The 23,942-nt window shown below is 41.5% G+C and overlaps 1 protein-coding gene across 1 annotated transcript in view; it reads left to right on the top strand.

The window, feature by feature from the left end:
* The first annotated feature begins 9,128 nt into the window (after window positions 1–9,128).
* Window positions 9,129–23,942, top strand: part of ASAH2 (N-acylsphingosine amidohydrolase 2) — a 121,250-nt gene continuing 106,436 nt past the window's right edge. The window contains exon 1 of the mRNA XM_032609339.1: window positions 9,129–9,508. The gene's annotated coding sequence lies outside the window, so the exon portion shown is untranslated. The remainder of the gene's footprint in view (window positions 9,509–23,942) is intronic.

The following is a 23,942-nucleotide window of genomic DNA, read 5'->3' as shown; positions in this document are numbered from 1 at the left end:
ACACAACACACAGCAAAAGCTATATGTTTCTTCCTTCAGGAGAGAAAATGTCAGTGCGCTCAGCACATGCAACCCTCCCGTGCTATTAACATTCACACAAGTGTGAATTCAAACAAAAAGTCACCAAAATTAGACTGGAGGGGAGCAGAAATGTCACTTTAACACATGGTGAGTATGGAGAGCTGTGACAATTTGGCTTCCTCTAGATCTGGGCTAACGAAACAGGCTTAATTTCTCAAGATGTTCAGGGCTTAATCACCAATTAAAATCAGTAACAACAGTGCATTTGTTCAGGCCCTAGGAGATCCATTTTCTTCTTGAGAATGAAGGAGGCCCAAATCCAGGTCTTCTCATTTGACAAAAATGATGAGGAATGGATGGCAATCTTCCTGCTGCTAAAAGGAGGTCAGAGCAGGAAAGGCAGCCAAGGTCGCCAGAAAGAGCTGCTGGCTTCTGTTCTGATTTAGAGCAGCTTGTCTTATATGCCCAGGACTGAAGGGAAATGAGCTAGTGAAATCCAGGCTGAAGCCCAGGGGACGAGAGTCACTTGGTGGTGGTCCCTGGAAGGCAGGGGAATGTTGGGGACTGGAGAGCACAGTGCTCTCTGTTTCACAGTTCTCTCTTCCCTTTCAGTTTGTTTGTTTTTTTTTTTTGCGGTACTTAGGCCTCTCACTGTTGTGGCCTCTCCCGTTGCAGAGCACAGGCTCTGGACGCACAGGCTCAGCGGCCATGGCTCACGGGCCCAGCCCATGTGGGATCTTCCCGGACCAGGGCACGAACCTGTGTCCCCTGCATCAGCAGGTGGACTCTCAACCACTGCGCCACCAGGGAAGCCCTCAGTTTGGGTTTTATGTGGGGGGAATCTAAGTTAGGGAATACACACACACACACACACACACACACACAAACACACGTGCGCACGTGTGCGTGTGTATATAAATCCAGCATTCATATCAGTATATTTAAGGCTCTAATAAATCTTCCCCTTAAAGAAACCTACTTAAATTTCATTAAACTAATATTTTCCAAATTTATTTGGCCTTGAGACCCTTTTTATGCAAACCCTTTTCCTGCTAACGTTCTATCATGAAAAGAGTTGTGTACACTAAATTGCGAATTTCACGTTGAGAACCTCTAGAGGCACCACCCAGTTATACTGTAACGTTTTTCACTTGCCATTTCACATATCAACCCATTTGTCTATATTTTTATCTATCAATTACTCTTATTTTAAAAAATTCATTTCAAAGTAAATTGCAAATATCAGTTCACTTCTACCTAAATACTTTGGCATTCATATCATTAACTAAAATTCAAATTTTATTCAGTTTTTTTTCGAGGTAAAATTTATAGATGACGAAATACACAAATCTTAAGTGAATATTCACTGATTTGACAAATGCGTGGACCTATGTAACCTATTGTGACCTAGAACATTACTATCTTCCCAGAAAGTTCCTTTATGCCCCTTCTCAGTCAATCCTGGCCAGCCTTTCACCCTACCACTCCCAGAGGCAAACTCCTCTATGTACCCTTTTTCCACCATTGATTTTTTTTTCCCCACCACGTACTATGTATGCATTCTTTGTGTATGGCTTATTTCACTTTGCGTAACGTTTTTAGATTCATTCATGTTGTCATGTGTATTGGTAATTTATTCCTTTTTATTAGTGTGTAGTATTCCATTGAATAAATGTACCACAGTTTGTTTATCCACTCTTCTGTAGGTTGATATCTAGACTGTTTCCAAATTTTGGATATTAGGAGTCAAGGCAGGTAAGAACATTCTTGTATGTGTTTTCTGTGTGTGTGCATGTGTGTGTACACATGTGCCTGTATATACAGGCATGCCTCATTTTATTGTACTCACTTTATTGTGCTTCACAGATACTGCTTTTCTACAAATTGAAGGTCTGTGGCAACGCTGCACTGAGCAAGCATTGGTGCCATTTTTCCAACAGCTTTTGCTCACTTCGTGCCTCTCTGTCACATTTTGGTAATTCTTTAAATATTTCAGACCCTTCACCAGCAAAAAGATTAGAGACTCGCTGAAGGTTCAGATGATGGTTAGCATTTTATAGCAATAAAGTATTTTAAAATCATGGTGTATACATTTTTTAGAAATAATACTATTATTGCACACTTAATAGACTACAGTATAGTGTAAACATAACTTTTATAAGCATTGGGAAATTCATGTGACTTGCTTTAATGGTCTGGAATTAAACCTCCAGTGTCCCCGAGGTATGCCTGTATGTATATATGTTTCCATTTCTCATGGGTAAATAGCCAGATGCAGGATTGCTGGGTCAGGGTAGATGTGTGTTTGATTTTATAAGAAATTACCAGACCTACTTTTGGGAAATTTTTCTTGCTCTTAAAAAGGGATCCAAGGATGAAAATACTCCCTTCCTCTTGGCAAGGTTGTATCTACGTATAATGCCCAGAACTTTTGCAGCTCTGAGGACAAAACTGACGTAATGTCATTGAGGAACGGGGTCCTTAACGATATTACTGGACGCTGAAGTAACCAGTTCTGGGGCTGCCCTCCTTGGAGATTTCATGTGAGTTAATAATGTCCTTATTATTTAAGTCAGTTTGAATCCGAGATACTTTAAAAAAAATTGAAAGAGGGAAACTATTTTTAGAAAATTTACCAAAGTATTACATACATACAGAAAAATATACACAGATTAATTTTCACAAACTGAATGTACCTAAGTAGCTGGCCTCCAGGTGGAGAAGCAGCCTTACCAGTATCAGGGGCCTTGAAGAGATAGGGCTATATCACACACTATTAAAATTAGATGTGAAAAAAAACAAAATTGGAGGCCCAGTGGAGTTCACTGGTGAATTCTACCAAACATTTCCGGAAGAAATTATACCAATGTTCCACAAAGACAAAATAGATACCTCCATTAGAAACCCCTCACTCGATTGGGATTGACATGTATACACTAATATGTATAAAATAGGTAACTAATAAGAACCTACTGTATAAAAAATAAATAAAATTTAAAAATTAAAAAGAAAAAAAAAGAAACCCCTCACTCCTCCTCAAGTTCTCTCCCCTGGCTTCTCTCTTTCCCCCAAACCTCCTCTTGCAACCATTGGCACAGGTTTCTCTTCTGTATTCTCTCTCCAGATTCCTCTCAGTTTGCACACTTCATTCAGCAAGGCAAAAGCCTTATCGTTAGCTAAAATAGTAATCACTGAATCTCCCCCAAGTTGTCCTGGGTGTGGGGTGAGGGAAGTTGGAGAGGAGGTGAAATTATGATGAAGTGACCCAGCAAAGTGCTTGTTGTCTCCAATGAACAGTGAAAAACTAGGGGTCAGAAAATGAGTTGTGTCACTTACCAGCCACATGACTTTGGATGTGCTGCTACTTGAGCCTTGGGTGTTACTTGTGAATAGGGTAGATTAATGGTAGCTACTTCACAGGGCGGTTTTGAGGACTGAATGTAAAGGGCTTACATGTATTCAGGGGGTGCAGTAGCAAGGGTCATATTCTGGGGTTCATGGGATGACTTCTTTCCAGTTTCTACCCTAAGCAGGAAGGGATTCTTCCCAGGAAACACTGTGAGCTGCAGCACTGAAGATCACTGGTGTTGCAGAAGCCGCCTGCAGACTCAGGTGGGCCCACTTGCTAGGGTTTGAGGGCAAGGGGTTAAGGTAGGACTTATGAAGGAAAGCATATTCTTTTCCAGAAATCAATCAAACTACAAGAACAGCAATTAGAGTAAACTTTGAGTAATTATATATGATCACTGAATGAGAATAATCTACAAATGCTATTTTTGGCCTTTGATATAGAACACACCACCCCTGAACTAATCTCACGTGAAAAAAAAAAAATGTGGTGGTGGAATCACAGAAGACAATTAGCCAACTGTAAATGAATAACAATTTGGGTGGATCAGAAAAGACTCAATGGTTAAGGCTTCTCTTCTCAGAGACTGACCTTTAAAGATACTTAAATTAATTGGATATGACATTATACACCAGTATTTCCCGAAGTTCATCCATTATTTGATAGCTGACATGATTTTTCCCTGTAACTATTTATCACTTGTACTATTATTTAATTAACAATTTTCTTGCAATAAATTCCTTAAAAATTGCTTTTGCCTGACTCTAATTCATGGCAAAACCAACTCATAACTATCAAAAGTGCCCACTTTGTACCACTTGAAAACCTATCACCCTCTGGGATAGACTTTTGTCTATCATTATCTTTGCAGCTATTAGATCACTTCCGACCAATCTCCGCAAGTCATTTTCATAAGGTCTTGAGCTAAAGAATCCCTCCAGAATTATTTTGCAGAGATACCCAATGCTTGATTCTCTTTAACCAAACCTACTTCTCTCACACTCTTCCCCATCTCAGCAGAGGTCAACTCCACTCTACCAGTTCTAGAAAACTTTGGAATCATTCTTGACTCCTATTTTCTCTCTTATCCATCTAACCCCACCAGGAGATCCTGCTGGCTCTGCCTTCAAAACACATCCATGTTATGACCACTTCACATCATCTTCACGTCTAGCTTTCTAGTCTAAGCCTCCAAATCAGTGTGCTTCTAAAACTTGTGCTTTGTGTGTGCTTTCGCATAGCATCCAGGTGATAGATACTAGTGTAAGCTTTCTAAAGCCCAGGTCATGCCATTGCTCTGCTCAAAAATCTCTAATGACTTTCTAATTCAGAGCAAAACCTCAAGTCCTTACCTTGATCCCCAAGGTCCTTCCTGACCTCCACACCCCACATCTTGACCGTATTTCCAACTGCTCCCTCTCCTGCTCTCTCTGCTCAAGTCACCCTAGCCATCTTTTCTTCCTTCATCTCGTCAAGCACACTCTTGTCTGGGGACCTTTATGTTTGCTGCTTCCTTTTTCCTAGCATACTTTTCCCCCAGGCGTAAGTAAGCATGACTTCTACTTTCTTCCCATTTCCTTCAGGTGTCTATTGAAATATCACCTTATCAGAGAGGACCCTTCGGTTTATACTATATAAAACAACCTTCTCTCACCTCTTAATGTGCTTTATTCTTATTAGCACTTATAACCTAATCAATTTTATTTAATGCTATTTTTTGTTTGGCCGTCTCCATTGAGAATGGAAACATCAGGACTAGAAGGACTTTGCTGTGTTTACTACTCTATCATCAGGGTCTAAAAGATTGCCTGGTAAGTAGTAGGCACTTAATAAATATATGAATAAATGCTGGGTTGGATAAATACTAGCTGACCATTACAGTCAAGAATCTGATGCCAAGAAAGAACAAAACCGGGTAGGGAACACCCCCTCCTCCAGCCTGTGCCCCTCCACCTTACAGTTACAGATATGATTCATGTTACACAGGTACTGTTCTTATTAATTAATAAATCCATTCATTATTACATAAGGTGCTCCAAAGAGATAGAGTGGAGCAGACAACTCAGAACTTTAAGTGGCTAGAATGGTCAGAGAAAGCTTCTTGAAAAATATGGAGCCTGTCTTGCGCCCTGAAGGAGGGCATTCCAGTTATGTTTGCTACATAACAAATAATTCCAAACATAGTCATTTAAAATGACAACTGTTTTATTATGGCTGATGGTTCTGTGGGCCAGGAACTTGGGGAGAGCGTGGCTGGGTGATACTTCTGTTCCATGTGGCATTGATGGGGTTCACTCCACGGTATTCAGCTGGCGGATAGACTAGTTTGGAGTCTAAGACTGATTCACTTGCATATCTGGTACCTTCGTGGGGATGGCTGGAAGGAGTTCAGTTGAAACTGTGACTGAAGCATCTACCCAGGGTCTCCCCAGTTTCAGGATTTCCAGACCTCTTACATGGTGAATCAGAGTTCCGTCAAAAGCCAGACAACAGGCCCAAAATGGAGTCACTTATGCTAAACCCCTTGTCACCGAACCGAGTTAACTTACAGTTTTGGCTTTCCCAGAAATGGAATCTTAAAGCAGCTAGTCAAAAATCACCTGATCATCACTAGTTAGGTACTCTGCCTGATAGATGCCTACAGTCCTTTAAAGGAGAGTAACCTGGCAATAACCAACCTGCTTGTTGGCCTCTTATAATTTCCTGTTCCTGCTCCCTTCTGCCTACAAGTCTTTCACTTTGTACAGCTCCTTGGAGCTCCTTTCTATCTGCTAGATGGAATGCTGCCTGATTCATGAACCGTTGGAGGAAGCCAGTAGGATCTTTACAATGTACTCAGTTGAATTTTGTTTTTTTAACAGTTCCGAGAGTGAGTGTTCTAGGAAACATGGATGCTGCACGACTTTTTGTGACCCGGCCTCAGAAGTCACATGGCTTCACTTCTTCAGTCTCTACTGTCAGACACAAGCAGTGACTAGCCCGCCCAGATTCAAGGGGAGATGACATAGATCCCCACGTTTCCACGGATGACTTGTCAAAGGACTTGCAGCCACGTTTTCACACTGCCTCAGCGAAGTGTGACTCAGTTAAGTGGGAAAGTGTTCTGAGTGAGGGGAAAAGTTTGAGTAGGGGTGAGATAGGACAGGTACATTTAGGAACCATAAAGAGACCCATGTGCCCAGAGTGGGAGACAGACCAGGAGAAATGTCAAAGACAAAGATAAAGGAAAGGGTGTGGGCCGAGGTGAGTTTGAATACCTGGTTAAGGAGTCTAGTCTTTTCTCTGTAGACAAGTGGTCTTTATTTTTTTAATTTTTTCTAAATTTATTTATTTATCTATTTTTGTCTGCATTGGGTCTTCGCTGCTGCGCACGGGCTGTCTCTAGTTGTGTCGATGGGCTTCTCATCACAGTGGCCTCTCCTGCTGCGGAGCACGGGCTCCAGGCGCACAGGCTTCAGCAGTTGTGGCGTGTGGACTCAGCAGCTGTGGCTCGCGGGCTCCAGAGCGCAGGCTCAGCAGCTATTGTGCAAGGGCCCAGCTGCTCTGCGACATGTGAGATCCTCCCGGACCAGGGCTGGAACCCGTGTCCCCTGCATTGGCAGGTGGACTCTTAACCACTGCACCACCAGGGAAGCCTGACAAGTGGTCTTTAAACTGTTTTGCTTACATATCTCTAAAAGAATTTTGAAAAACACACTTTTAAGGTTTGTCTTCCAGTTCTTTTCCTCATAATTTAAAAGTACAGGCATACCTCAGAGATATTGTGGGTTCAGTTCTAGACCACTGTAATAAAGCAAATACCGAAATAAAGCAAGCCACATGAAATTTCTGGTTTGCTGGTGCATATAAAATGTATGTTTACACCATACTGCAGTCTGTTAAAGTGTGCAACAGCATTATGTCTCAAGAACAATGTGTATTCCTTAATTAAAAAATATTTTATGGGGGCTTCCCTGGTGGCGCAGTGATTGGGAGTCCACCTAACAATGCAGGGGACACGGGTTCATGCCCCGGTCTGGGAAGATCCCACGTGCCGCGGAGCGGCTGGGCCCGCGAGCCATGGCCACTGAGCCTGTGCGTCCGGAGCCTGTGCTCCACAACGGGAGAGGCCACAACAGTGAGAGGCCCGGGTACCACAAAAAAAAAAAAAAAAAAAAAAAACATACTTTATGGCTAGAAAATGCTAACCATCATCTGAGCCTTTAGCGAGTTGTGATCTCTTTGCAACAGTAACATCAAAGATCACTGATCACAGATCACCATAACAAATATGGTCATAATGAAAAAGTCTGAAATATTGCGAGAATTACCAAAATGTGACACAGAGACAGAAAGTGAACAAATTCTGTTGGAAAAATGGCGCCAGAGTCTTGCTCCTTGCACGGTCCACACAAAGCTTCAATTTGTAAAAAACGCAACATCTGCAAAGCACAATGAGGTGAAGCACAGTAAAATGAGGTATGTCTGCTCTTACAAAAGTCAGCAGCTCTCTCTAGGTGGTCATTCAGGCTGATGGAGGCTTTTCAATTTCTTCGTCCCATAACCTCCAAGGTCACTGTGGATATCTCCCTCCAAATCTGTGCCTGGAAGATCACACATGGGGAAGGTTTTATAGGCTCACTTCTGCCCACTTTCCATTGGCCAGACTTTGGTTCCATGGCTATTCCTGACTGCAGGGGAGGTGAGGAAGAAGAGAGGAATACAGATTTTGTGCAAGAACTAGCGGTTCTTGCTACAGAGCATATGTAAAGCATTTGGCTCATTTGCTGGCAGACAGTAAGTATTCAACATAGTAGCTGCTGCTGTTGTTACAATATCACCATTATTATTATTACACATTCAGTTTACAGGCTGTGTTCTGAGCACAGATGGATTTGCACTGCCTTTGCTGGAGCTTACAGGCCCGTAGGGTAGAGGCAACTTCAGGCAAAGGAGGCCCCAGCGCCTTGGAGCCCAGTTTGTAGCTAATAAACCCAAGCTGGCAACTCTGCAGCTGCAGTCAGTGGGGAGAAGAGGGAACTCTTGCAGTAAATCCCTAAGGCCAGATTCCCACACAGCTGCGCGTCTATTTCCTGCCTGCCTGCCATAATTCATTTCTGACCAAACGCCCCTCCCTGTACCACGTTCTGTACTCCTCCTCCGTGCCTTGCACCTGCCTTGTACTTCCGTGTGAATCCTGGGGTGGACTCAGCTAGAGCCTGAAGGAAACCAAGGACTTGACCTTAGGCTGGGGAGCAAGTTTTTGCCCCATAGCTGCTAGTTCAAGGGACCTACCGATAACTAGAAAGAGGCACTGGTTTCCTTTAGAAATTCGAAGTTCCTGTGCTTCCTGCATGTGACGTGGGTGCAATGACATGGACTTCAAAGATCTGATCAAACATCAGAAATCTTTGATTTATTTTCCCTGCCTTTGATACCTGCTAATCTGGGCCCCAAAGGGTTAGAAGAGTGAACAACATTTTCTCTAAGGATCCTAGTAACCATGTGATGAAAACTGAGGCACTATTGCAGGAAACTCATGTTTGGTTTAGCCTGGGAAGGACACCAGGGAAAATGTAAACACTGTCCTAGTAAATGCTTCCACAAACTACCAAGGTGACTACGTGTAATCTATTTTCTCCGTCCGGTTACAACCTTCCTAGGAAAGAGGGGGCATCCCCTTGCCCAAGCTGAACTCATTTATCCAACAAGGTCCTAACTTACATCTCTGTGCTGATTTGTCCTGCAAAGCCTCCTCTGAGTGGTGTGTAGTTGATGTGGTCGAGGAAAAATTTCATATTTTCCAAATCAAATGGGAGAAGCAGGTCAGTGTGAGGTAATGAATGATCCTTCCTGGGCTGCGGGTGCCAGGTACAAAATGGCGAGATGAGCTCCAGGTGTGACCTTCCAAGGATGGTGCAGGGCTTCAGCCCATAAGCAGGCTCAGCTGGGGTGCGTCCTGCCCCGTGCGTGAATCAGCACGTAAGCAGTTAAGTTGGCGAGCCTTGGCTTCATCGGTAAGAGCATTCAGCCTCGAAGCGTTAACCTGCAGCCGTGCTCAGAAGAACAGTGGCGGAGGATTCAGAAGCGTCCTGGCACGCGGGCTTGAAGGAGCAGTGACGTGTGGCTTTGAACAAGCAGCTGCCGCAGCAGATCTGGGTACGTAGCTCTGCTTTGATTGATAGTGTTCTGTTTTCTCCCGAGAGAACAAAGTGATGGTTGTTCATGTTTGCAAACAAGATCCCTTGGACACTGAAAAGGAACAGATGTTTATTAGCTGCTATTTATTATGAAAAAATGTAATAGGGATGGAGGGGGCCAGGGGAGCAGATTCTTCCTACTCATTTACGTTTCTGATCGCAGTGGCCGAGTTTCTTTAATTTTATCTGAATCCCGATGCTGTGTGGTCCGGTCATTTGAATGTCATGGCTACAGTAGAATTCAAAGGGTATCTTTTGGCTGGTCTTCCTGTAAATCGTCATATCTACATTCAGAGATACGGATTGAGTTTGCAGAGTTATTTGTCAAATTGATGAAGCCAAGTGGCAGAAATCCATTTTCCTACCTTATTTTGGAAAGCAAGATTCATATTCTTAGGCTTAAAGAACAAACTTCTCCAAATTTACCATATGCCTGAGTGAGAGCAGTAGCATTTGAATATGGTCTTTTTCTTTCCTACAGCTTGACTTTCACCTCAGGTGTGTGCATCATGACCTGAAATAAACTTTAGAATCTCAGTTCTCTTTTTAATGAGTCTTATCTGGATCACCTGGGCCTTTCCATCACTTTCGGTGACTTTTTCTATTCTTTTGATTTTAGAATAGCTGAGATTTGGAGTAGCTTAGAATTACTCCAAAAGCTTGGATTTGATTGAATTTCCAAGGATATAGGAACTTAAGTTTGGCTGGGTCTCATCGCATCCCCATTCTGGCACTGCAGCAACATCTACCAAGTGACCCCGATGACCTTTTCCCCAGCTAGCACCTCCTGCAGGTTTAAAATAGGGGGGTGCTGCTTCTCAGGCTTAGACCCTACTTAACAAGTTACTGCTTCCCAGCACAGTGTTAAAAAATGTTCTTTAATCATCTTGGAATTATCTAGAATATTTCCTCCCCAGTGCCCATAGCTTCTCCTATATCCACCTGGATTTCCAACCCATGGGAGGCTCCTTTTGGTAAACAAGTTTTTCTTTGAAAAAATGCAAACACTACCTTAGAATTTGGGTAGGTTATCAGTCACTAATACCTTCATACAAGTCAGTTTAGTGCCTCTTTAAAATCACTCTCCCTGAAGTAAAGGTGTTTTTCCAGACTGAAGGAAAGGTGGTGAGAATCAGGGATTTGAAGCTTGGATTCTGAAGGCGGAGAGAGAGGAAGATCTGGATGGGCGCTGCAGTAGCGCCCAAGGAGGCCAGTTTGAGAATCCTGAGTCACGAGAAAAGGGCGGGACCCAGAAGGCATTGCTCACAGTGGTGCAGGTGAAGGTTCTGGAAGCCGTCAGGGTCACCTGGGCATAGTTAGAATCTAAGGAATTAACTTCCAGGTGCTCAACTCCCATTTGAACCGCTTTCCAAAACATTTTCTGCTGGAGGATCCATGTGAGTTCTGCTTCAGAAATAAAGAGAGACTTCTCACTCATCTGGAATCTCACTCTGGGTTTACAGTCTCACGCTGGTCCCAAGGTACACAGAAACCTCCTGGGCATCACACACATGGATGACTTCAGAATACGTTGTTCCAGAGGGAGGGCCCAGTAAGAGCAAAGCAAGCAGAAATGGACCACATCTCATTTCTCTAGGTTTCAAACTCATGCCAAAGACTGTGCCTTGTTTCTCTTAGAGCTGCAATTAAGGAGTGAGAAGGTTATCACGAAGACAAAGTGTATGTATGAATACATTGATTGGAACTGAAACTGAAGTCTGATATTTTTTAATAGTAATTCTGGTTTGGTTGCCTGATTTGATGACGAAGTTGGTTTGACTAATTAAGGTCTGTGGATGTTTTCTGTAAGTTTAACACGCTGATTCTGCTGCTTAAGCTTTTGTCCAAAATAAATTTAAAATGTGTACAATATATAGAAAATACAACTTTTCCAAGTATTTTAGCATATAAAAGCTTTAGATGGTACCTTTTTAAAATGCACAAGGGAGTAGAAAATGCCTTTAGGGGTTTCAGGAGCAAAAACCTGTGAAGACCACTGGAGTGTATTATCCTTGAGGTGAGATGCGCCTGCCTGAGAGCAAGTGCCTTTGCCCTCAGGTGGCCCCAGAGTCCACTCCTTGTTGTGTGCCTCTGCATCTACTTCCCGCCCCCAACTTCAGGATCCTGCAGTTTCCATCACTCAGCCCCCGTACCGCTGCCTCTGTGAACCAGCTGGTTGATATATTTGTGTTGAGTAGTTGCCTAGTGATTTGAAGATAGCGTGTGAATAGCAGAACAAAACTTTCATGAGGCAAGGGTTGAAGAATAGGAGGGTTTACCGGGCATTTTTTGGGATCACCTCTCTCCTGCGTCAGGGAGATGAGGTTGGAGCCACTGGAGTAGAAAGATGTGAATTCAAGTCCTGCGTCTGCAACTGACTAGCTCTTTGAACTTCCTTGAGCCTCAGTGGCTTCGTTTGTAAAACTGGGATCCTGTGCATGAACCTCTGGGATGATAGGATGGGACTCGAACAGTAAATTGACACCCACTCATTAAGTAGTAGTTCCAAGGTGGAGGAGTGTATAAAGTTTAAGGGGAAGAAATAGGTTAAGTCATTGACTCTGTCTGGGGGATCACTGTTATGAGAATTAACAACTTTTTAGGACCCTGCCGTTTACACAGAAATATACACTTCCTCTCTGTATTGCTTCCACAATCCTGTGAAGCATATTCTTTTTTTGTTTTTTTTCTGTTTTTTTGAATTTTATTTTTTTATACAGCAGGTTCTTATTAGTTATCCATTTTATACATATTTATGTATATCAATCCCAATCTCCCAATTCATCCCACCCCCACCCCCCACCACTTTCCCCCCTTGGTGTCCGTACGTTTGTTCTCTGCATCTGTGTCTCAATTTCTGCCCTGCAAACTGGTTCATCTGTACCATTTTTTAGGTTCCACATATATGCGTTAATATACAATATTTGTTTTTCTCTTTCTGACTTCACTCTGTATGACACTTTCTAGATTCATCCACGTCGCTACAAATGACCCAATTTCGTTCCGTTTTATGGCTGAGTAATATTCCGTTGTATATATGTACCACATCTTCTTTATGCATTGGTCTGTCAGTGAGCATTTAAGTTGCTTCCATGACCTGACTGTTGTAAATAGTGCTGCAGTGAACATTGAGGTGCATGTCTTTTTGAATTATGTTTTTCTCTGGGTATATGCCCAGTAGTGGGATTGCTGGGTCATATGCTAATTCCATTTCTAGTTTGTTTGTTTGTTTGTGGTACGTGGACCTCTCACTGTTGTGGCCTCTCTCGTTGCGGAGCACAGGCTCTGGACGCGCAGGCTAGGCGGCCATGGCTCACAGGCCCAGCCGCCCTGCGGCATGTGGGACCTTCCCGAACCGGGGCACGAACCTGTGTCCCCTGCATTGGCAGGCAGACTCTCAACCACTGCGCCACCAGGGAAGCCCCTCCATTTCTAGTTTTTTAAGGAACCTCCATACTGTTCTCCATAGTGGCTGTATCAATTTACATTCCCACCAACAGTGCACTCCCTCTCCAGCATTCGTTGTTTGTAGATTTTCTGATGATGCCCATTCTAACTGGTGTGAGGTGATACCTCATTGTAGTTTCGATTTGCATTTCTCTAATAATTAGTGATGTTGAGCAGCTTTTCATGTGCTTCTTGGCCATCTGTATGTCTGCGTTGGAGAAATGTCTATTTAGGTCTTCTGCCCATTTTTGGATTCCATTGTTTGTTTTTTTAATATTGAGCTTCATGAGTTGTTTATATATTTTGGAGATTAATTCTTTGTCCATTGATTAGTTGGCAAATATTTTCTCCCATTCTGAGGGTTGTCTTTTCGTCTTGTTTGTAGTTTCCTTTGCTGTGCGAAAGCTTTTAAGTTTCATTAGGTCCCATTTGTTTATTTTTGTTTTTATTTCCATTACTGTAGGAGTTGTAGCAAAACAGATCTTGCTGTGATTTATATCATAGAGTGTTCTGCCTATGTTTTCCTCTAAGTTTTATAGTGTCCTGTCTTGCATTTAGGTCTCGAAACCATTTTGAGTTTATTTTTGTGTATGGTGTTAGGGAGTGTTCTAATTTCATTCTTTTACATGTAGCTGTCCAGTTTTCCCAGCACCACTTATTGAAGAGACTGTCATTTCTCCATTGTATATCCCTGCCTCCTTTGTCATAGATTAGTTGACCATACGTGCGTGGGTTTATCTCTGGGCTTCCTATCCTGTTCCATTGATCTATATTTCTGGTTTTGTGCCAGTACCATATTGTCTTATTACTATAGCTTTATAGTATCTGAAGTCAGGGAGTCTGATTCCTCCAGCTCTGTTTTTTTCCTCAAGACTGCTTTGGCTATTCAGGGTCTTTTTTTGTCTCCATACAAATTTTAAGGTTTTTTTGTTCTAGTTCTGTAAAACAATGCTACTGGTAATTTGATGGGGATTGCATTGAATCTGTAGATTGCTTTGGATAGTGTAGTCATTTTCACAATATTGATTCTTCCAATCCAAGAACATGGTATGTCTCTCCATCTGTTTGTATCGTCTTTAATTTCTTTCATTAGTGTCTTATAGTTTTCTGCATACAAGCCTTTGTCTCCCGAGGTAGGTTTATTCCTAGGTATTTTATTCTTTTTGTTGCAGTGGTAAATGGGATTGTTTCCTTAATTTCTCTTTCAGATTTTTCATCATTAGTGTATAGGAATGCAAGAGATTTCTGTGCATTAATTTTGTGTCCTGCAACTTTACCAACTTCATTGATTAGCTCTAGTAGTTTTCTGGTGGCATCTTTAGGATTCTCTACGTGTAGTATCATGTTATCTGCAAATATTGACAGCTTTACTCCTTCTTTTCCAATTTGGATTCCTTTCATTTCTTTTTCTTCTCTGATTCCTGTGGCTAAGGCTTCCAAAACTATGTTGAATATGAGTGGTGAGAGTGGTCAACCTTGTCTTGCTCCTGATATTAGAGGAAATGCTTTCAGCTTTTCACCATTGAGAATGATGTTTGCTATGGGGTTGTCATATATGGCCTTTATTATGTTGAGGTAGGTTACCTCTATGCCCACTTTCTGTAGAGTTTTTATCATAAATGGGTGTTGAATCTTCTGAAAAGCTTTTTGTGCATCTATTGAGATGATCATACGGTTTTTATTCTTCAATTTGTTAATATGGTGTATCACATTGATTGATTTGCATATATATATTTTTTTTTTTTTTTTTTTTTTTTTTTTATGCGTTACGCGGGCCTCTCACTGTTGTGGCCTCTCCCGTTGCGGAGGACAGGCTCCAGACGCGCAGGCTCAGCGGCCATGGCTCACGGGCCCAGCCGCTCCGCGGCATGTGGGATCTTCCCAGACCGGGGCACGAACCCGTGTCCCCTGCATCGGCAGGCGGACTCTCAACCACTGCGCCACCAGGGAAGCCCTGATTTGCATATATTGAAGGACGCTTGCATTCCTGGGATAAATCCTACTTGATCAAAGTGTATGATCCTTTTACTGTGTTGTTGGATTCTGTTTGCTAGTATTTTGTTGAGGATTTTTGCATCCATATTCATGAGTGATATTGGTCTGTAATTTTCTTTTTTTGTAGTATCTTTGTCTGGTTTTGGTATCAGGGTGATGGTGGCCTCATAGAATGAGTTTGAGAAGGATGAGTGTTAGCTCTTTTCTAAATGTTTGATAGAATTCACCTGTGAAGCCATCTGGTCCTGGACTTCTGTTTATTGGAAGATTTTTAATCACAGTTTCAATTTCATTACTTGTGATTGTTGTGTTCATATTTTCTGTTTCTTCCTGGTTCCGTCTTGGAAGGTTATACCTTTCTAAGAATTTGTCCATTTCTTCCAGGTTGTCCATTTTATTGGCATAGAGTTGCTTGTAGTAGTCTCTTAGGATGCTTTGTATTTCTGCGGTGTCTGTTGTAACTTCTCCTTTTTCATTTCTAATTTTATTGATTTGAGTCCTCTCCCTCTTTTTCTTGATGAGCCTGGCTAATGGTTTATCAGTTTTGTTTATCTTCTCAAAGAACCACCTTTTAGTTTTATTGATCTTTGCTATTGTTTACTTTGTTTCTAGTTCATTTCTTTCTGATCTGATCTTTATGATTTCTTTCCTTCTGCTAACTTTGGGGGTTTTTGTTCTTATTTCTTCAGTTCTTTTAGGTGCAAGGTTAGATCGTTTATTCAAGATTTTTCTTGTTTCTTGACGTAGGCTTGTATAGCTATAAACTTCCCTCTTAGAACTGCTTTTCTTGCGTCCCATAGGTTTTGGATCATCGTGTTTTCATTGTCATTTGTCTCTAGGTATTTTTTGATTTCTTCAGTGACCTCTTGGTTGTTTAGTAAGGTATTGTTCAGCCTCCATGTTTTTGTATTTTTTACGTTTTTTTTTCCCTCTAATTGATTGCTTATCTCATAGCGTTGTGGTCAGAAAAGATGCTTGATATGATTTCATTTTTCTTAAATTTATTGAGGCTTGATTTGTGACGCAAGATGTGGTCTATGCTGGAGAATATTCTGTGAACACTTGAGAAGAAAGTGTAATCTGCTGGTTTTGGATGGAATGTCCTATAAATATCAATTAAATCTATCTGGTCTGTTGTGTTATTTAAAGCTTGTGTTTCCTTATTAATTTTCTGTTTGGATGATCTGTCCATTGGTGTAAGTGAGTTGTTAAAGTCTCCCACTATTATTGTGTTACCATCGATTTCCTCTTTTATAGCTGTTAGCAGTTGCATTATGTAATGAGGTGCTCCTATGTTGGGTGCATATATATTTATAATTGTTATATCTTCTTCTTGGATTGATCCCTTGATCATTATGTACAGTCCTTCCTTGTCTCTTGTGACATTCTTTATTTTAAAGTCTATTTCTTCTGATATGAGTATTGCTACTCCATCTTTCTTTTGATTTCCATTTGCATGCAATATCTTTTTCCGTCCCCTCACTTTCAGTCTGTATGTGTCCCGGGATCTGAAGTGGGTCTTTTGTAGACAGCATATATATGGTTCTTGTTTTTATATCCATTCACCGAGCCTGGGTCTTTTGGTTGGAGCATTTAATCCATTCACTTTTAAGGTAGTTATCGATATGTATGTTCCTATGACTATTTTCTTAAGTGTTTTGGGTTGGGTTTTGTAGGTCCTTTTCTTCTCTTGTGTTTCCCACTTAGAGAAGTTCCTTTAGCATTTGTTGTAGAGCTGGTTTGGTGGTGCTGAATTTTTAGCTTTTGTTTGTAAAGCTTTTGATTTCTCCGTCAAAGCTGAACGAGATCCTTGGCGGGTAGAGTAATCTTGGTTGTAGGCTCTTTCCTTTCATCATTTTAAGTATACCATGCCACTCCCTTCTGGCTTGTTGAGTTTCTGCTGAGAAATCAGCTGTTAACCTTATGGGAGTTCCCTTGTATGTTATTTGTCATTTTGCTCTTTCTGCTTTCAATTATTTTTCTTTGTCTTTAATTTTTGCCAGTTTGATTACTATGTGTCTCGGCATGTTTCTCCTAGGGTTTATCCTGTATGGGACTCTCTGTGCTTCGTGGACTTTGGTGGCTATTTCCTTTCCCATGTTATGGAAGTTTTCGACTATAATCTTTTGAAATATTTTCTCTGGTCATTTCTCTCTCTCTTCTCCTTCTGGGACCCCTATAATGTGAATGTTGTTGCATTTAATGTTGTCCCAGAGGTCTCTTAGGCTGTCTTCATTTCTTTTCATTCTTTTTTCTTTATTCTGTTCCACAGCAGTGAATTCTACCATTCTGTCTTCCAGATCAGTTATCTGTTCTTCTGCCTCAGTTATTCTGCTATTGATTCCTTCTAGTGTAGTTTTCATTTCAGTTATTGTATTGTTCATCTCTGTTTGTTTGTTCTTAAATTCTTCTAGGTCTGTGTTAAACATTTCTTGCATCTTCTTGATCTTTGTCTCCATTCTTTTTCCGAGGTCCTGGATTATCTTCACTATCAGTATTCTGAATTCTTTTTCTGGAATGTTGCCTATCTCCAGTTCATTTAGTTGTTTTTCTGGGGTTTTATCTTGTTCCTTCATCTGGTACATAGCCCTCTGCCTTTTCATCTTGTCTATCTTTCTGTGAATGTGGTTTTTGTTCCACAGGCTGTAGGATTGTACTTCTTCTTGCTTCTGCTGTCTGCCCTCTGGTGGATGAGGCTATCTGAGAGGCTTGTATCAGTTTCCTGATGGGAGGGACTGGTGGTGGCTAGAGCTGGCTGTTGCTCTGGTGGGCAGAGCTCAGTAAAATTTAATCCACTTGTCTGCTGATGGGTGGGGCTAAGTTCCCTCCCTGTTGCTTGTTTGACCTGAGGTGACCCAACACTGGAGCCTACCTGGGCTCTTTGGTGGGGCTAATGGCAGACTCTGGGAGGGCTCACACCAAGGAGTACTTCCCAGAACTTCTACTGCCAGTGTCCTTGTCCTCACGGTGAGACACAGCCACCCCCTGCCTCTGCAGGAGACCCTCCAACACTAGCAGGTAGGTCTGGTTCAGTCTGCTATGGGGTCACTGCTCCTTCCCCTGGGTCCTGATACACAGACTGCTCTGTGTGTGCCCTCCAAGAGTGGAGTTTCTTTTCCCCCCAGTCCTGTCGAAGTCCTGTAATAAAATCCTGCTAGTCTTCAAAGTCTGACTCTCTAGGAATTCCTCCTCCCATTGCTGGACCCCCAGGTTGGGAAGCCTGACGTGGGGCTCAGAACCTTCAGTCCAGTGGGTGGACTTCTGTGGTATAAGTGTTCTCCAGTCTGTGAGTCACCCACCCAGCGGTTACGGGATTTGATTTTACTGTGATTGCGCCCCTCCTGCCATCTCATTGTGGCTTCTCCTTTGTCTTTGGATGTGGGGTGTCTTTTTTGGTGAGTTCCAGTGTCTTCCTGTCGATGATTGTTCAGCAGCTAGTTGTGATTCCAGTGCTCTTGCAAGAGGGAGTGAGCGCACGTCCTTCTACTCCGCCATTTTGAACCGATCTCCTGTGAAGTAGATTCTTGGTGGGAGGATGAGAAGAGGCATGTCCACCCCCCTCCCCCACCCCCATTCCTGCCCAATCATCTTTGCCAAAAGGACACAGTTGTGCTGTGAAGTGATACCAGGAAACGTAGCCTTATTTGTTAAGGCAGAGATGTCAAGAGTTGGCTCTAAATGTTCTTCCAAATGGGCACCTTTCCAAGCCCTTCTGCAGTGAGACCTTTACCAGTTCTTCCATTTTCCCATCAGAGAAGGAAGTGCCTGCTTCTCTGCTAAGAGACAAGGTCAAGTCAAAAATGGGTGAGAAAAAATGGAGAACACGTCAAATGTCCAGTGCAAATACTCTGTTGAGAGGGAGGAAAGGAACCAAGCTAATCTGGACCATCTCAGGGCAGGCATCAGAGGTTCTGCTAGCATCAGGGTATCCTTGAAAAAATGGTAATAGAAACTTTGAGATGGCCAGTTATCCATCCCCAGGATCAAGACTCCAAAACAGGAGGATAGCAACTACCCCATATCTCTGGAAGTGAATGTCAGAGGTCATGCTAAAGAGACAGATCTGTGATACATAGGCTCCCTGCAGTGCAGGACACTTTTGGCTGTAACTCTAAGTTGCACCACTCAGCTTATTTCCCATTCAGATGAGGGAATTTGTCGCAAACTTTTCCAAAAATGTGAGATCCAATAACATTTGTACACAAGGTTCATGAGGCTTTTCATCACACCTTGCTGAGAACAGCTTCATCCAGAAATAAGACACATGAAGAGAAGGAAAGAAGGCGGTCAGGGGTTAGTCATCCCCCTGTGATGGATGCCACTGAAGCCACAAGAGAGAACAGAGAATGGCACTGGTGACTGGGAAGGAGTGTAAGATTATGTTCAAGAGGGTAACATGTGCTTCTTGGGGTTCTGCCAAGAAATGAGGTCCCTGAGAGCCTCAGAATCTCCTGGAACTGTTTTCAATACTGTTTTTATTGCTACCCACATCTCCTGATTTCTCTTCCAGACTTGCCTGGTCTGGGAAGAGCAGCTGATGCAAAGAGAAGCCTCAACATATACTTAGGAAACAAAACAAAGCAGTGTGTGTCAGCTGGACATTGTTTTGACCATCACCTGGAGGATCCAGTCACAATTCCTGCTCTACATTGTCTCCCTAGCTCCCAGGACAGCAGTGTCATCTGAGACTATACTTTAGATATGCCTCATTGGTGGCTTAAGAGTTGGTTTGTGTAGTGACAATGGTGTGTTGAAGAAAGTTCGTATTGGCTCATCAGAGCCAATTGTGTATAGAACTTCCCAGCATCACGATCCATGACTTCCTTTGGTTGCTTGAAATCAGCCATAGTAGGAGTATTTACACCACAGAAATTGGTGAATGTTACACACCAGGGCTTCTTGTTCCTGGAGAGCCAGTTGTTAACCATTCAGCAGGACACCACTGCCAATACTTGTTGCAGAAAATTCTTTGATAAGGAAATGATGTGCTGGTTTAAGACATTAGGAGAAAAAATAGCCTTAGGAAGAAATTACTTTCTACTGTTAGAGAATGTTATGATAGACCCAGGATCAGGTTTGCTTCGCAGAGCAACTATACAAGTTTGCAAATAGGGAGTATCCTGTCCAGGTCACCTTTCCAGGGCAGGCTACTACTTTCCTAAATGCTTAGGCCCCTGAATTATGCTAATTGAATCACATAACCCCATCTTTATGTCACTATATTAATAAGAGGAAGAATTTAAGTAAATCTTTGGAATGGAAGTGAAAGAGTATGCTAATCCTTTTTCCAGTTCATTTACCTTTTTTGGGTTAATAGAAGTAGAAACAAGAAATTTGCCAAGCCCAAATGTAGAAGATCATTTGTTGAGGTCTGTCAGCCTAACTTCCTTCCTTTATTTATTTTATTTACTTATTTATTTTAAAAAATTGAACTATAGTTGATTTACAATGTCGTGTTAGTTTCAGGTGTATAGCACAGCGATTCAGTTATACACACACATATATATTCTTCTTCAGATTCTCTTCCCTTGTAGGTTATTACAAAATATTGAGTACAGTACCCTGTGCTATACACTAGGTCCTTGTTTGTTATCTATTTTATATACAGTAGTGTGTGTATGTTAATCCCAACCTCCTAATTTATCCCCCCACCCTTCCCCTTTGGTAACCATAAGTTTGTTTTCTTTGTGAGTCTCTTACTCCTTTGGAAATAAGTTCACTTGTTTGTTTGCTTTTAGATTCCACATATAAGTGATATCATGTAATATTTATCTTTGTCTGGCTCACTTCACTTAGTGTGATAATCTTCAGGTCCCTCCACATTGCTACAAATGGCATTATTTCATTCTATTTTGTGGCTAATCGTCTGCCTAACTTCCTATACAGGGAAGGCACCTCACAGGAGATTAACTCTATGACTAGCGTTTCCTTGTGTTTTCTCAGAGTGGGGAAGCCTCTGAGAATTCCCTTTACAGGAGGCATTCATTAATTCACAGGTAGTTCCTTTACTACTCATGCTAAGCCAAGGGAAATTTTTGTTTTAGAAAATAGGAGATCTCTCCATGGATTATACTGAAGTACAGTATAAGAGGAATTATACATTAGTGCTTGGTAAAAGTGTCTATACCAAAATAGGGTAATTGTGAAGCTGTCATGGAGGTGGAGACTATGATTATCCCCATTTTACAGGTGAGGGAATAGATGCATAGAGAAGTCAAGTGACTTCCTCCAGTTTGGGCAGTGCTGGGATCTGAGCTCAAGAACTCTTAATCCAAACCCATATTCTAAACCACAATTATTTATCCTCTCCCTGTGAAGAGAACGGCTAAAAATCCAATCCAACTCCTCTTCTCTGAACACGGGCCCCCACTTTTTTTGCGTGAAAACCTATTTCAACCCACAGCAGATTTCATAACTTAATCGAGTCTCACGTGTCTCATTAAGTCAGAACTTCAGACACAGAGCAGAGGTTGGAAGATGGAGCAGGAAACGTCAGGTTTCGACTTGCACAGCTGTGGCTCAGTAGGCAAAGCAGGAGTCATTCCTCCCGACTGCTTCTTATGTGAAAGTATAACAAAACTCTTTTGCAACCATGTTGTCACCTTTCTTCCTCTTCTGAGTTGGGCCAGAAATCTTCAACAGTGTTGTAATACTTTTAGGGTAAATAAAGAGTCTGTTTCTCTCCCATATGCTTTTTTTTTTTTTTAATTTGCTGGAATCTTGGAAGAAATGCTCTATTCATGAGATTTTTGTTCTGCGTTGTAGTCATGAACATTAGCCTCAGGCTTCATTCTAGTACTTTTAGACCTGATGTTCATAGCTGATACTCAAACTGAATCCGTTTTAACAATCAGTTTGTTTTCCCAAGTCTCCTTTGGTTAGCAGCATCACAATTCTCTCTCAATCTTAAAAATATTGGAGTGATGTCTGGTTTTCCCCTCTCCTTTACCACCCATATTGAGCAAGTGTCAACTTGCTAGTGACAAACTTCACCAACACTTCTCAAATGTATTCCCTCTCTCCATTCCCACTGCCACCTCCACATACCACCTTGGCTCTGCTTCCCTCCCAAATGGGGTCTCACCTCTTAAATGGTTGTCCATCTCTAGATCCAGGGTAACCATTAGGTTCCAATTTGTTTTTCAGCTCTACCTCCTTTTCTTTTGTATTACTGATTTTTTTAATTGAAGTATAGTTGATTTACAGTATTGTGTTAATTTCTCCTGTACAGCAAAGTGATTCCATTATACATATATATATATATATACATTCATTTTTTTATATATTTTTTTCTGCTGTGGTTTATCATAGGATATTGAAACTAGTTCTCTGTGCTAGGCAGTAAGACCTTGTTTATACATTCTATGTATAAAAGCTTACATCTGCTAACCCCAACCTCCCTCTCTATCCCTGCCCCAACCCCCTCCCCCTTGGGAAGCACCAATCTGTTCTCTATGTCCATGATTCTGTTTCTGTTTCATAGATTGATCATATGGTATTTGTCTTTCTCTTCCTGACTGACTTAACTTCACTTAATATGATAATCTCTAGTTGCATCCGTGTTGCTGCAAATGGCATGATTTCATTCTTTTTTATGGCCGAGTAATATTCCATTTATATATGTACCACATCTTCTTTATTCCATTCACCTGTGATGGACATTTAGGTTGTTTCCATGTCTTGGCTATTGTGAATAGTGCTGCTATGAACATAGGAGTGCATGTATCTTTTTGAATTACAGTTTTGTCTACATATAGGCCTAGGAGTGGGATTGCTGGATCATATGTCTACTTCCTATACCAGTAGAGCTAAGTTGGGAACTAAGTTGGGAAGAATTTGGAGGATCTATCTGGGCTTCTCATGAAAAAGTCCCTTGATCTATTCGTGATATCATGACCAAAGAATCTTAGCCTCTCCCTGCTCCATTTTACCCACTTTTGTCAGATGAAAGTTTGCAAAATGCAACTCAATTTATGTGTTTATCTTACTCAGAAATATTCAGGGACTCTTTGCTGCCTTCAGTAAGTTAAAATTCCTCAGCCTGGCATTTGAGAACCTCCAGGTCTTGCCTGTCACTTATCTAAGCTGCATCTCTCATTGCTTTCATTGCATCTTTCACTAAGCCTGCGTTAGTGGATCTCAAACTCAGTGTCACAATGGAGCAGTGAGTGAGAGAGGGTAAGCTTATAACCAGAGATCTGGCGATCTTACATAATGAAATAAACTATCTAAACTCTGGCACAGCTGGGGTATGAATCCTGGAGAGCATCACATATGAACATTTTGTTTTGGAAGGTTAAGATTGAGAACTGCTGCCCTCAGCTTAGTCAGACCATCCTGCTTGCTATTGTGTATATGTATTTGGACTTTCCTTTCCCTGCACTTTAGCTGACACTAATATTGTCATCTCTATATCTCTACCTGTCAAAATATTTTGCTCTTCAAAGTTCAGCTTGAATTATACCTCTTTTATGAAACTGTCCCTAATTTTTCAAACTTAGGTATGATGTCTCCTTTTTATGGATCCCCAGAGCATTTTATTAATGATGCTGATGTTTAAACTTGCATTGTGTTTATTTTGCACCTGTCTTGTATTCCCCCTTATAGATAATCAGCAGAGGGAAGGTGTTTTTGTTTGTTTGTTTAAATCTTTGTTTCACTGGATGCACACATGGTAGGCCCTTCATGATCTGGCTACTTAGGTTTTGTTTTGTTTTTCCATTTTAATTTTTATCTTATTTCCCTTCCACTTCCATTGAGAAATAATTGACATATAGTACTGTATAAGTTAAGGTGTACAGCATAATTTGAATTATTGTGATAATCATTTCAAGATATATATAAGTTTAGTGAACACCCATCATCTCATATAGATACAAAATGAAACAAAAAGAAAGTTTCTTTGTGATGAGAACTCTTAGGATTTACTCTTAACTAACAACTTGCATATA

This window comes from Phocoena sinus, chromosome 16 (assembly GCF_008692025.1).
Source record: "Phocoena sinus isolate mPhoSin1 chromosome 16, mPhoSin1.pri, whole genome shotgun sequence".
Classification (NCBI taxonomy): domain Eukaryota; kingdom Metazoa; phylum Chordata; class Mammalia; order Artiodactyla; family Phocoenidae; genus Phocoena; species Phocoena sinus.
This window is presented reverse-complemented; position numbering and strand designations above follow the sequence as displayed.